This window comes from Euleptes europaea, chromosome 14 (assembly GCF_029931775.1).
Source record: "Euleptes europaea isolate rEulEur1 chromosome 14, rEulEur1.hap1, whole genome shotgun sequence".
Classification (NCBI taxonomy): domain Eukaryota; kingdom Metazoa; phylum Chordata; class Lepidosauria; order Squamata; family Sphaerodactylidae; genus Euleptes; species Euleptes europaea.
In genome coordinates, this window is record NC_079325.1 from 52,179,551 (window position 1) to 52,191,673 (window position 12,123).

Sequence of the window (12,123 nt, forward strand, 5' to 3'; positions counted from 1 at the left end):
ATCACAATATAAAATTATCCCCTCATTAGGCAATGCATTATTTTAAATCTAATGCTTGTTGGGAGGTTGTGCTGTTTTCTTTGCTGAACATTGAGTAGGTCTCTATGAACACACAGTTTCCACATGGGACTTCACACATCACCACCCGATAAACATCGCTTAAAGCTAAGTGCCATAAGCCCATCCTAAAATTAATTTTAGGAGTACGCACCCCTCCTGCCTTGAGCCTGAGAAGACACGTCATAAAAAAATCAGAAAAGGCCCTGCTGGATCAGACCAAGGCCCATCAACTCCAGCAGTCTGTTCACACAGGGGCCAACCAGGTGCCTCTAGGAAGCCCCCAAACAAGACGACTGCAGCAGCACCATCCTGCCTGTGCTCCACAGAACCTAGTACAATAGGCCTGCTCCTCAGATCATGGAGAGAATAGGGATGCATCATGACTAGTATCCATTTTGACTAGTAGCAATGGATAGCCTTCTCCAAGAACATGTCCACTCCCCTCTGAAAGCCTTGCAAGTTGGCAGCCATCACCACATCTTGGGGCAGGGAGTGCCCCACTGAACTCTGCTTTGTGTGACTTCCTTTTATCTCTTTTGAATCTCTCACCTTCCAGCTTCAGCAGTTTAGAAATGTTTGGAATATAACAAAGAAATTCCTCACCTGCTATCGCGGGGGTAGGGTTGCCAACCTCCTGGTAATGCAGGAATCTTAGGCTATAATTAATACAACACAAATGAGTGAAACATCAAAATGTAATCAATGCATACAATAGTGGAAAAGGACAAACATACAACTATATACAATAGTATTTCAATAATCCACAAAGGTATGTATAAATATATTTTCTTCAATAGTCCATAAGGCTACATAGATCCAAGAAGATTCCAATAGTTGGTCACAAGAACTCAGCAAATGTGTAAAAGACTATTATGAAAGGAAGACGATCGTTTCATTCTTCATCAGTTCCATTCAATTCATGCAGTTCATGTATCCGTTGTGGAACGGTTACATTTGCAAGAACTTCTGTTTATTCTAACTATATCCTCTATAGATTTTAAGTCATATGGACTATTGCAATTGCCAATGGATATAGTTATAAGATTTATCCCTAAGGGGAAGAAATTAATTTTTGAATTTTGTGTATACCTTTTGAACTTTTGAATTTTTAATATGGTTGAATGACAGAAATCCAGCTATCAAATTTACAGCCACATCAGATTTTAAGCAAGTCAACTTCTTAGACATTACGGTATTCACTACTCAGGAATCAACTCTAGCAGTTAAACCTTTTAAAAAACCGACAGACAGGGGAGCACTGCTGCACTTTAATTCATTCCATCCTGGCCACATCAAGAGAAATTTGCCATATGGACAGTTTTTGCGTCTTAAACGTAATGCAACACACAATGAAGACTATCAGGAGGCTGCTAAATTGTTAAACAACACTTTATTAAAGAGGGACTTCCCAAAACCAATTTTACAGCAGTGTAAATTACGGGCAGATAATACAGACAGAAAAGAATTACTTACACGCATTCTGGATAAAAACAAAAACAAAGGAACAGGTATCACTACAGCACTTCAATACAGTGACAAATCTAGAGAAATTCAAAAAATTATCACTAAACATTGGCACTTAGTAAAGGACATCCCAGGGTGTTCTATACCACCTCAATTCGGGCTACGAAGAAAGGGGATAAATTAACAAAATCTGACTGCACCATCATGCAGCCATCTGCCCTTACTGCCGGCCATTTTAAGTGCGGTGACTGCAGCGCTTGTGCGCAGGCGCTGCAAGTCAAGGAATTTTGGGACGAAAAAACGGGCTTCAAATTTACATTAAAATTTTTTACCAACTGCAATAGTAAATATGTTATTTATATTATTAGATGCCCGTGTGGTCTCCTTTATGTGGGTAAAAACAAAAAGAGACATTAAAATTAGAATACAAGAGCACAGGTCCCGCATACGGAATCGAAATTTGGAAGCGCCACTTACCGTCCATTACTTAGAAAAGAAGCATCAAGATTCTGAAATGCAATTCTTTGTTGTTTGGCAATATAAGGGCAAGTTCTTTTCAATTACTGATGTAGATCGTCTTATGTCTCAACAGGAGTCCCGTTTTATATTTATGTTCAATTCCCTAGTCCCTAATGTCCTCAATACGTTTATGGACCTTTCCAGTTTTCTGTAAATTTTTACTACAAATACACGTGGCATTTTAAAAAAAGACATGGTGCTACATATAGAGTCAATACGGTAATGAGTTGCTTGCTCTGAGAACCTTTTTAATAACGTGACTTTGTTACTGAATTAGACGTCCTACTTTGCCGTCCAGATACATAGGAAAGGTACACTCCTTCATGCATTGATTGGTATGATATTTTAATTATTTATTCCATTTATGAGCATTTTATAATGAATGGCATACTGTAGAACTATGTACTTTCTTGCAGAACAGTGCACGGAAAGATTGAAGGCTTGAAAAAGTCTACACGAAATGGAATTATACCGGATCTCCATTGCTCTACATCTTGTTTCCGTGGTTTACTGATGCACTTTATGAAATTGAAATTATTAATACAGACTGAATAAGGACTGAGCATTTTGGCTTATATTTTGCCTTGTAAAGCCTTATGCTGAGAGCTGGGGTCTTACTTAGACCAATTGTGATATACATTTCTTTGCTCCAGAATTGTGGTTATTGAATGTTTCCAATATATATCTGTAATAGCATGAGTTGCTATTGTTTGGTTTCTTTATTTTAGAAACAATTGTTTTGTGCTATATTTTGAATTCCACACTACCTGGAGGTTGGCAAGCCGATGAATCTGAGCAACAGCAGATTCAAGTTTAAGAACTACTGGTCTGGAAGAACAAAACCATAAAAGAGCCTTGTGACAGCTAACATGTTTGTGCATTGCCCTGGTCATCAGTCTGACGACTCTGACGTCTCCCAAGGCAATCGCACCAAACACCTGGACTGCAGCCAGGATACAAGTGGAAAAAGGGGGGGAAGTATTCCGGGGAGGCTTGGCAAGTGAATGAGGCTTGGCAAGAGAATGAGGCTTTGGCAAGTGAACTTTGCAAAAAATGCCATCTCGCAGCAGCAAGAAACATCTTTTGGTTTTTATTTTCTTTCTTCGTGGATCTGTTCTCCGGATGGCCTGAAGCAAGCAATGGAGATTTTCAAGGGTTTGAGAAAAGTGACAATGGCTGCTTATTTGGCTGTAAGGTCTTGCTCAGTCTGTAGCAGCTTTCTTGGGCATAAAATGTTCACTGCTTTCTGTGTGTCAAAAAAAATGGGGGGAAGCCCCTCTGTGTTAACAGGGGGAAAATCTTGCTCTTTACATGCACAAACTGGCCTAGGTTCTCTCACCTGTTTACCTACAGGCCCGGGAGGGGGGGCACTACTCTCAGATTAAACCTGTTCCACCACCTGACAGTGCCTGGCTCCCACCCGTCGGACTGAATTCATTGACTTGTGAGATTTTCAGGTTTTACTTTCAGCCACCTTTTTGCCTTTGGACAGAACTTTTGTGTGGCTCTAGAACTCTTGCTGTGCACATTGCCTTTCTCCTTTTCAGCCACACTCTGCAGACATTAGTGCACTCCATCTTTTCCAGGTCACCATGGACTCACATGCCTCTGGAACTCTGTGTGTGCTTTTCATATTTTTATCTCTTACAGACTGGCTCCAGATTTCAGCGCACACTATTTTTTCCTGACGCCAGATGAATTCATGTTCAGCAAATGACTGTACCTACATTCTATTATATGTTAACATTGTTGAGAGACACTGTCCTTCAGTGTTACTCCTTTGAAGACGCCTGCCACAGCTGCCGGCGAAACGTCAGGAAAGAAAATACCAAGACCACAGTCACACAGCCCGGATAACCTACAAGAACCATATGTTAACATTGTTTGCCTTATCCTTTTTTTTCCTGTGGCTCAGAATCTTGGCTCCCCTACTGGGAGTCATTTAGAGGGTCTCATGCCCCCCTGCCTGAGACCGTGGGTTTGTCTCCCCTGCCCTGCAATAGAAGGGGGGGCAGCAGCGGGTTCCTCTTTTTACAGGGAACTCCACTTGGCAGCACAACTCACTGATCTTGTGTCTCAGGCTCATTCGTCTTTACAGCTCCTCTGAAAAGACTCTGGTGACATTTCACTTTCCTGGGTAGCTCCTGATGGGTTCTTCTGGCTCTGTGGCAGTCATGCCTACTCTAGACTGCCCAAGCGGTGGTCTGGGTCTTGCATTTTGGGAGTAATTCACCCTGAGTTCTTTTTGCTGCCCACATCCTCTGGTGATTCTCTGGGTGTTCCCCTTTATGATGATCTCAAGCGTTCTAGGAGGTCTGTTGACATAGGGGGCTTCCAATGGGAGTATAAATGGCCAGCTCAGCGCATCATTGAGTACTATGATCCTGCTTCTTGGGCTCAAGATGAGATGTACGGGTATAGGACCCAATATATTTACTTGATCGTATTATCAGACTTCAAGCCGTTTCAGAAATCATAACCAATATATCCGTTTCTGCACTTGAACTGCTAGCTGAGCAGCAAAAATGCAAATGAGTGCTGCAATATATCAAAATAGGTTAGCATTGGACTACTTATTGGTAGAAGCTGGTAGTGTCTGTAGGAAATTCAATTTCTCAAATTGTTGTTTACAGATTGATGATTCAGGGGATGCAGTTTTAAATATTGCATCAAATATACGCAAGATTGCGCATGTTCCCATTCAAAGTTGGCAAAGTGCTTTTGATTCTGGTTTTTGGGATGCTTTGTTTGGAAGGGGATGGTGGAGGAAGTTGTGTTTTTTTTCTAGGATGTGCAATTGCCGGATTGTTGTTTCTGCCATGTATTATACCATGTCTTGTAAGGTTTATACACCCTTCCATTAATGTGTCTCGTTTAATTGCATTGCCAGCTCACCAAAACCCTACTGGGGCTCCTGCTAAGACTATGCTTCTTCAAACTGTCCCTCGTGAGTTTGTCCACCTCTTGGACTCTTAAATAAAGCAGTTTTAGGGAATCTCCCAGTATCTCCTGGAATCACCCTGGAATTGACAGGAATGTCAATTAACATGAAAAGGGGGGAATGAAGTGCCCCCAATAAAGGTCTTTTACCTGTGGCACTATGAACTGCCCCTGTGGACATAAACAGGTGCAGGAATCCTCCTTTTAGACATGACACCTGTGTAGATAAATGCGTGTCAAGAGCTGCCCCTTCCTCTCTTTTCTCTTCCTTTCCTTTCACTTAGTCTGCATAAAGCACGCACACATTTCTCTAACTGCAACAAGTAACAGCTGCCGGCATTTAGCTCCTTATCTAGTTAAAGGGACATGCGCAATTAGAGAATCGCTTGCTGCCAAAGTTGCTGAGTTGTTGATTTCAATAGCCAAGAATGACACCATGGGAAAATTAGAAATGTATCCTTATTGAAGACAATTGTTAGAAGTGTATAAAGTTTGATGAATGCTGAACTACAGTGTGATTCTTTCTGCAGTGTGATTCTTTTGGTTTTGGCTGGAGAAACTTGATCCCAGCTTGTACTGTTAAACTGGTACCATTAAATAGCATAAGCTGTAAAAGTAATTCCTGATCTCCGGTGCGTTATCCTTGATCAGATCTACCTGGGGTAACGTTTTAGACACAACAGTATCATCTGCAAATTTAATAAGCATCCCCTCTATTCCTTCGTCCAAATCATTTATAAAGTTGTTGAACAACACAGGACCCAGGACAGATCCCTGAGGCACTCCACTAGTCACTCTTCTTCAAGTGGATGAGGAACCATTAACAAGCACTCTTTGCGTGCAATCTGTCAACCATTTACAGATCCACCTAACAGTAATAGGATCTAAATCACATTTTCCCAATTTGTCAACATTTTTCAAAATAATGGGTCATAGTTCTTTTGAAACACATAGATGTCTTGGTTGTTGATGTAGTATTGTTGCCCCCCCCCACTCCCTGACCATTGCTGGAGTCCAACCACTACAGTGGATGTGAAACACTTTCACATCTGTGCTAATCCCCCCCATTTCTCCCAATACATCACACCCCTTGTGAGTGAGAGCACTACATTTTCTGATAAAGTGCTTTTCCTGATCCGTACAGCTCCTCTGAGAACCATGAATTTTCTGAGGACTTTGACTGTAGCTTCTGGATGGCATGTCCTACTGAAGTACACGCAATAAAGGTATTTTACCTGTGACACTATGAACCGCCCCTGTGTACATAAGCAGGTTGCAGGAATCCTCTCTTAGACATGACTCCCGTGTAGATAAACACGTGTCAAGTACCACCCCTCCCTCCTCTGTCTTCTCTCTATTCAAACAGTCTACATAAAGAGTGCACACATTCCTCTAACTGTAACAAGTAGAAGCTGTCGGCATTGTAGCTTGTTATCTAGTTTAAAAGATTCTAATGTGCCTTGCAAGGAACTCTCTGTGTTCGGACCTAATGCAGTGCTGACTTGTTGATTTCAGTAGCCAAGAAATGACAGCATGAGAAAATTATGAATGTATCGTATTGAAATGCATTGTCAAGAAATGTATAAAACCGGATGCCTGGGGAACAGCAGTGTGATTCTTTATGGTGATTCTTTATTTTGCTTTTGGGCTGGAGAGATTTGATCCCAGCGTGTACTGTTTAAAACTTGGTACCATTAAATAGTAAGCTGTTAAAGTAATTCCTGATCTCCAGTGCGCTATCCTTGATCGGATCTATCTGGATAGCGTTTTTCTAGGCACAACACTACCACAGCAGACCACTATCTAAAGCTTCTGCTACAAGTGGAATGAGAACAACATACACCGTTTTATTTTATGTCCACAGTGGCTCTTGTTCTGCTCTGAGAAACTGAGTGATCCAGAATACATTCTTCTGTTGTTGTTTCATCATCTGTCTTGTCAAGGATTTTCTTTTCCAAGGGGGTATATGTTGTGCTAAACAAAACCAGAAACAAATTGTTACTTCTGAAAGAGGACATGCTACTAAATGATTTTCAAGTGCTGCATGAGACTCAGCAGTGGAATTTATTGAAAGTATTTACTTTTTAGGTGGACAGCCTCTGAGTTATTACCTGCAATCTTGCCTGGGGCACCCTTATGGCAGCACAAGTGAAAGATCTTGAGAGATTGCCAGTGAGGTTTTTCCTAAGTGTATTGGGAATGTCCAATTGTGTCTCCAATTCGGTAATTAGATTAGAAAGTGGGTTGTGCTCCCTACAATCAATTATGTGGAAATGGGCTACAAAGAAGTGGCTAAAAATATTCTTTCTAACACCCCCTAGTCCATTAGCATGTCTTATGAGACGACTCATTTTTATCATCAAGCCTTAATACTTTTTTTGGGTCAAGTGCATGAGTTGGGACTTTTGACAGATGGTGGTTCATTTAATTATTATTCTGATTGTTTATTGAATCCATAAGCAGGAACATGCACACAGGTTCCAATTTTCCTTCTTTAACACTTGATATGGATCCCCCCTTTTCCTAGGAGTTATTTCCCTTAGGGTTTCACTTCCCTATCTCAGGATCCTCCATGATCTTTCACTCTCCTCCTGCTTACCTACTCCTTCCCACTTCCTTCCTAACAGACACTCCCAACTTCCCCTCTCTCAGGTCAATGGTTGAATGCCATTGGGACCCCCAGTTAATCAAGGTTCCCAGACCGGTATAACACATCAGCGGTTAATGGTGCATCACACGACCAGGCACAAGCATAGGCCCTACAAAGAGGAAAGGTAAATTTTTATTACATGAGGCCAAAAGGCCATTGGTGTAAGCAAATATGGTCTAAACAAAACATAGATCCCAAAAGTATAACAACAATCATCAAGATAATATTAGCCAGGAATCCTAGAGGTTTTTTGCCTTCCTCTGAGCATAGAGCAGAGGTCATTGGGGGAGTTGGGGGGGGGAATAGTTGTGAATCTCCTGTGTTGTGTAGAGGATTGGACTAGATGACCCTGGTGGTCCCTTCCAGCTCTGTATTTCTAGGATGCCTACCACCAGAAATATGTCTTCCTTCCCAAAAAGTTATCAATATTAGTGTTAAAAGAAAAAAAAGAGGGGGGAAAAACTACACAATAAAAACAGATTACAAAATTGCAGATTTTAGGTTTTAGACACCATTTTGGCACATATTTATTTGGTAGCCAGAGCATATAGAGCCGCCATATGTGTACCACATGGATCTACCTCTGTGAGAAGAAATACTATTTTCTCCTCAGCTGTGCATGAAGTCAGATTGGCTAAAATGGCTGCCAGAAATGTATATCTGCGTTCCCTATAGGGAGGACAAGGCAGCATGCAGTGAGGAAGATCCTCAACCTCTAACACACCACAAACATGCTGAGTGACCTGTTTGCAAGAGTAACATCCTGCTAGCTTGGCATATTGCCTGGTTTGAAAACGAATGGCTATAAGGAGCACAGGCCTTTCAAAGAAGTCCACTGTCTCCTCGGGAGGCAGAGCATTTCTCGGTCAGTTCCTGACCTTCTTGGACAGAGGTGGCTAGTCTGGGAGCTCTCCGAGGTCCTGAAGGGGTTGACTGGCCAAACCAGAAACCTGTTCCTGTATCCCCGTTCCCTGCCTCTTTGGCTGACCTCTCCTGTTCCTGGGAGACTGTTCCTGAAATAACGTTGCCTTGCCCCCACGGGCCCCATCTGGAGACAGCACGACTCAGATAGACTGTTCCAGCGTCTTGTGTGCCGCGTAATTGGCTAATGACAATGTATTGCTCATACTCCGGAAAAAATGGCCATAAAAAGGAGCCACTGAAAACACATCCTCCCCATACATTTTGATGGCCTGATTTGTTGACTTCTTTTCACCCTAAAGATTAGCACACGCAGTTGTTCAAAAGACACGTTTTCTTCACTCATTGGAGTATCTAGCTCTAACGGTCAATGTCACAAGGTATTGTCGAAGGCTTTCACGGTCAGAGTTCATTGGTTCTTGTAGGTTATCCGGGCTGTGTAACCGTGGTCTTGGAATTTTCTTTCCTGACGTTTCGCCAGCAGCTGTGGCTGGCATCTTCAGAGTAGTAACACTGAAGGACAGTGTCTCTCAGTGTCAAGGGTGTAGGAAGAGTAATATATAGTCAGAAAGGGGTTGGGTTTGAGCTGAGTATTGTCCTGCAAAAGTATTGTCCTGTAAGTATTGCAGGACAATACTCAGCTCAAACCCAACCCCTTTCTGACTATATATTACTCTTCCTACACCCTTGACACTGAGACACTGTCCTTCAGTGTTACTACTCTGAAGATGCCTGCCACAGCTGCTGGCGAAACGTCAGGAAAGAAAATTCCAAGACCACGGTTACACAGCCCGGATAACCTACAAGAAACAATGTCACAAGGATTTAAAGGCTCTTTTGTTTGCAGGATGCTTTACTGACCAGCCTGGTACTGGCTAAGGTAGTTTTGGTAACAGTTCCTTACAGGCTGCTGGGAAGTGATTTGTTCATATTCTGGGGCCTTCTCAGCTTCTATGTTTCTGACGTCCCTCAGAGACTGAAATCATAACCAGAAGGATTGACGTATCCTCAGATTTGACCAGCTTTGCTGTTATTATATATATGATGACATATTGTATTTATTACACAGATATGTTAAGCCAAAATATTTAATTTGTTTCTTTATGTAATTTATTATCATCATGGATCAGCAATAACATATTATTCATTTTTTTTCTTTAACAGTACAATTCCCATGGATTCCCTTCAGCTCAGCTTCCATTCAATGTTTTGCAAAGCTTTTTAAAAATCTTATTTTGAGAACCATACCACCACACTAATAGACTGTTCGTTCTGCATACGACGAAAAGTTCATGAAAGACTCCAGAGAAGAGCACGCGCTCTGTGCGCATCCCAATATTGACAAGGCGGAGGTGGCCAATCTGGCTGATCCAGTGGCCCAGACTGGAAAGAAATAGATTGCAGGGTCATCAGCCTCCTCAAAACCTGATCCCCAGAGCCCTTTTCCTCTCAGCTGCCAACCAGCACCCACTGAGGATCTGCCCAGGAGAGCATGTGGGGGTCACCCAGCATCACCTAGGCCAGAATCAAGAGAAAAGTATCAAATATAAGTCACAAGTCTGGTGTAAGATAAGTCTTTATCTAGTATCTACTGAATACAATATACTATCAAATATGAGCTACATAGAGACAGAATAGCTGAAATGTACTCTATCAGCATGCACAACAATTATAAAACATTGTTTATATATTTGGCAGTCCTTGACATTACATCGGTCCATGAATACATGGGCTATGTCAATGAACAAAGTTTTATAATTGTTGCGCATGCTGATAGTACATTTCAGCTATTCTGTCTCTGTGTAGTTCAGATTTGATAGCAGATACAGATTTATATTGTATTAACTTCAGTAGATACTAGATAAAGACTTAGCTTACACCAAACTTGTGTCTTATATTTGATACCTTTCTCTTGATTCTGGCCTTCGTGCTGTTGTTTTTGTTTTGGGTGATTTGTACACAGCATAGGATTGTTTTGTTATTTCACCCAGCATCACCTACCAGACTCACCAGAAGTCCCCACCAGAAATCTCTGTGTCACATCAGCACAAGGTGCCATGGAGAAGCAGAGGCCCTTCCAAGAAGTCAGGTATTTTTTATGGCAGGCAGCCAAAGGCCACGACAGAAATGCTCTCAACAAAGCATAGATTCCAAAAAATAATAATAACCATCATCAAGATAAGATGCCAACCATCACAGACTTCTTCCTTCCCGGATCGTTATATCTATTTTTGCTTTAAAAAAAAAGCAGAAAGAAAAACACACACTATGAAAACATTACAAAAACTACAGATTTTAGGTTTCAGACACCACTTTGACACGTTTTCTTGGAGGCCAGAGTGAATACAGTTGCCACGTGTGTAACTTGTGGATCTACATCCACAAGAAGAAAGGGAAGAAGCGTCTCCTTCGCTTAGGAGAAAACAAGACATTTTCCTCACTGCTGTCCTGAACACGTCGAAAGACATCGCTCGTATCCATAGAAGGCACCACTCACATTTTGGGTGCTCCCAAGTGGAGCCGAACATACAGCCCCTTGATGTTTGGAGGAGATCTAAGAGGGCACTGAGATGCAGGAAAACCTGAACCCTCGGCCCTGGGATGCCAGCCCCCAGGTGGGACCTGGGGATCCCCTGGAATTACAGCTCATCTCCAGACTGCAGAGATCAGGTCTCCTGAAGAAAATGCATACTTTGGAGGGTGGACTCTATGGCATTGTATCCCACGAGGTCCCTGTCCTCTCCAGGCTCCATCACCAAATCTCCAGCAGTTTCCCAACCTGGATCTGGCAACCCACTACCCATGCCCCACGAGTGGACAGGGGGGACCTGGTGACCCTACCTCTGCCGCAGGTCTAAGCAGGGGGGAAAAGAAGAAAAGCAAGAACATCTTCATTGTTCATATTTACCAATTCAAACTCAGATGGACCAGTCCAGATGTACTGGTCAGCTCTATGGCATTGTACCCCACTGAGGTCCCTGTCCTCCCCAGGCTCTATCCCAAAATCTCCAGCATTTTCCCAACCTGGATCTGGCAAAAAAAAAAAAAAAAAACATTCCTCACCACTGGCCATGTGGGACTTGGCAACCCTACCTCTGCTGGACTCAGCAGCAAAATAAAGCAGACAACCAATAAGGCCTTATTGCTTCATCTTAGTGCAAGTGCCGTCTGCACACCCAAGCAGCCGCAACGGTTGGGCTCCCAATTACTGCAACAGTATTTAAGGCCACATTAAATCTCTGGGCATGACACGAGCACACACAACCTTTTCACTGCATCAGTGAATCAGCCATAGCAGCAGCACAAGACTGTGCCATGTCTTATCCAAACTCCTGAGATACTGCTAAGGAAATTTTTCTTTTCTGTATCCAGCACAGGGTACTGTTGGGAGCTGCTGCCCGACACTGACTCGACCCCACCTCATTGATGAACTCTTTGGATCCTGTCTAATTTCTCTGTGTACTGTAGTAGTTAAAGGTCCTTGTACACTATGGTAGAGCTTCTCCCATAATCCATTTGCTTGGCTGGCTTTTCTTTTTTCTTCCAGGATAGGTTCCTGGGCTTTCATC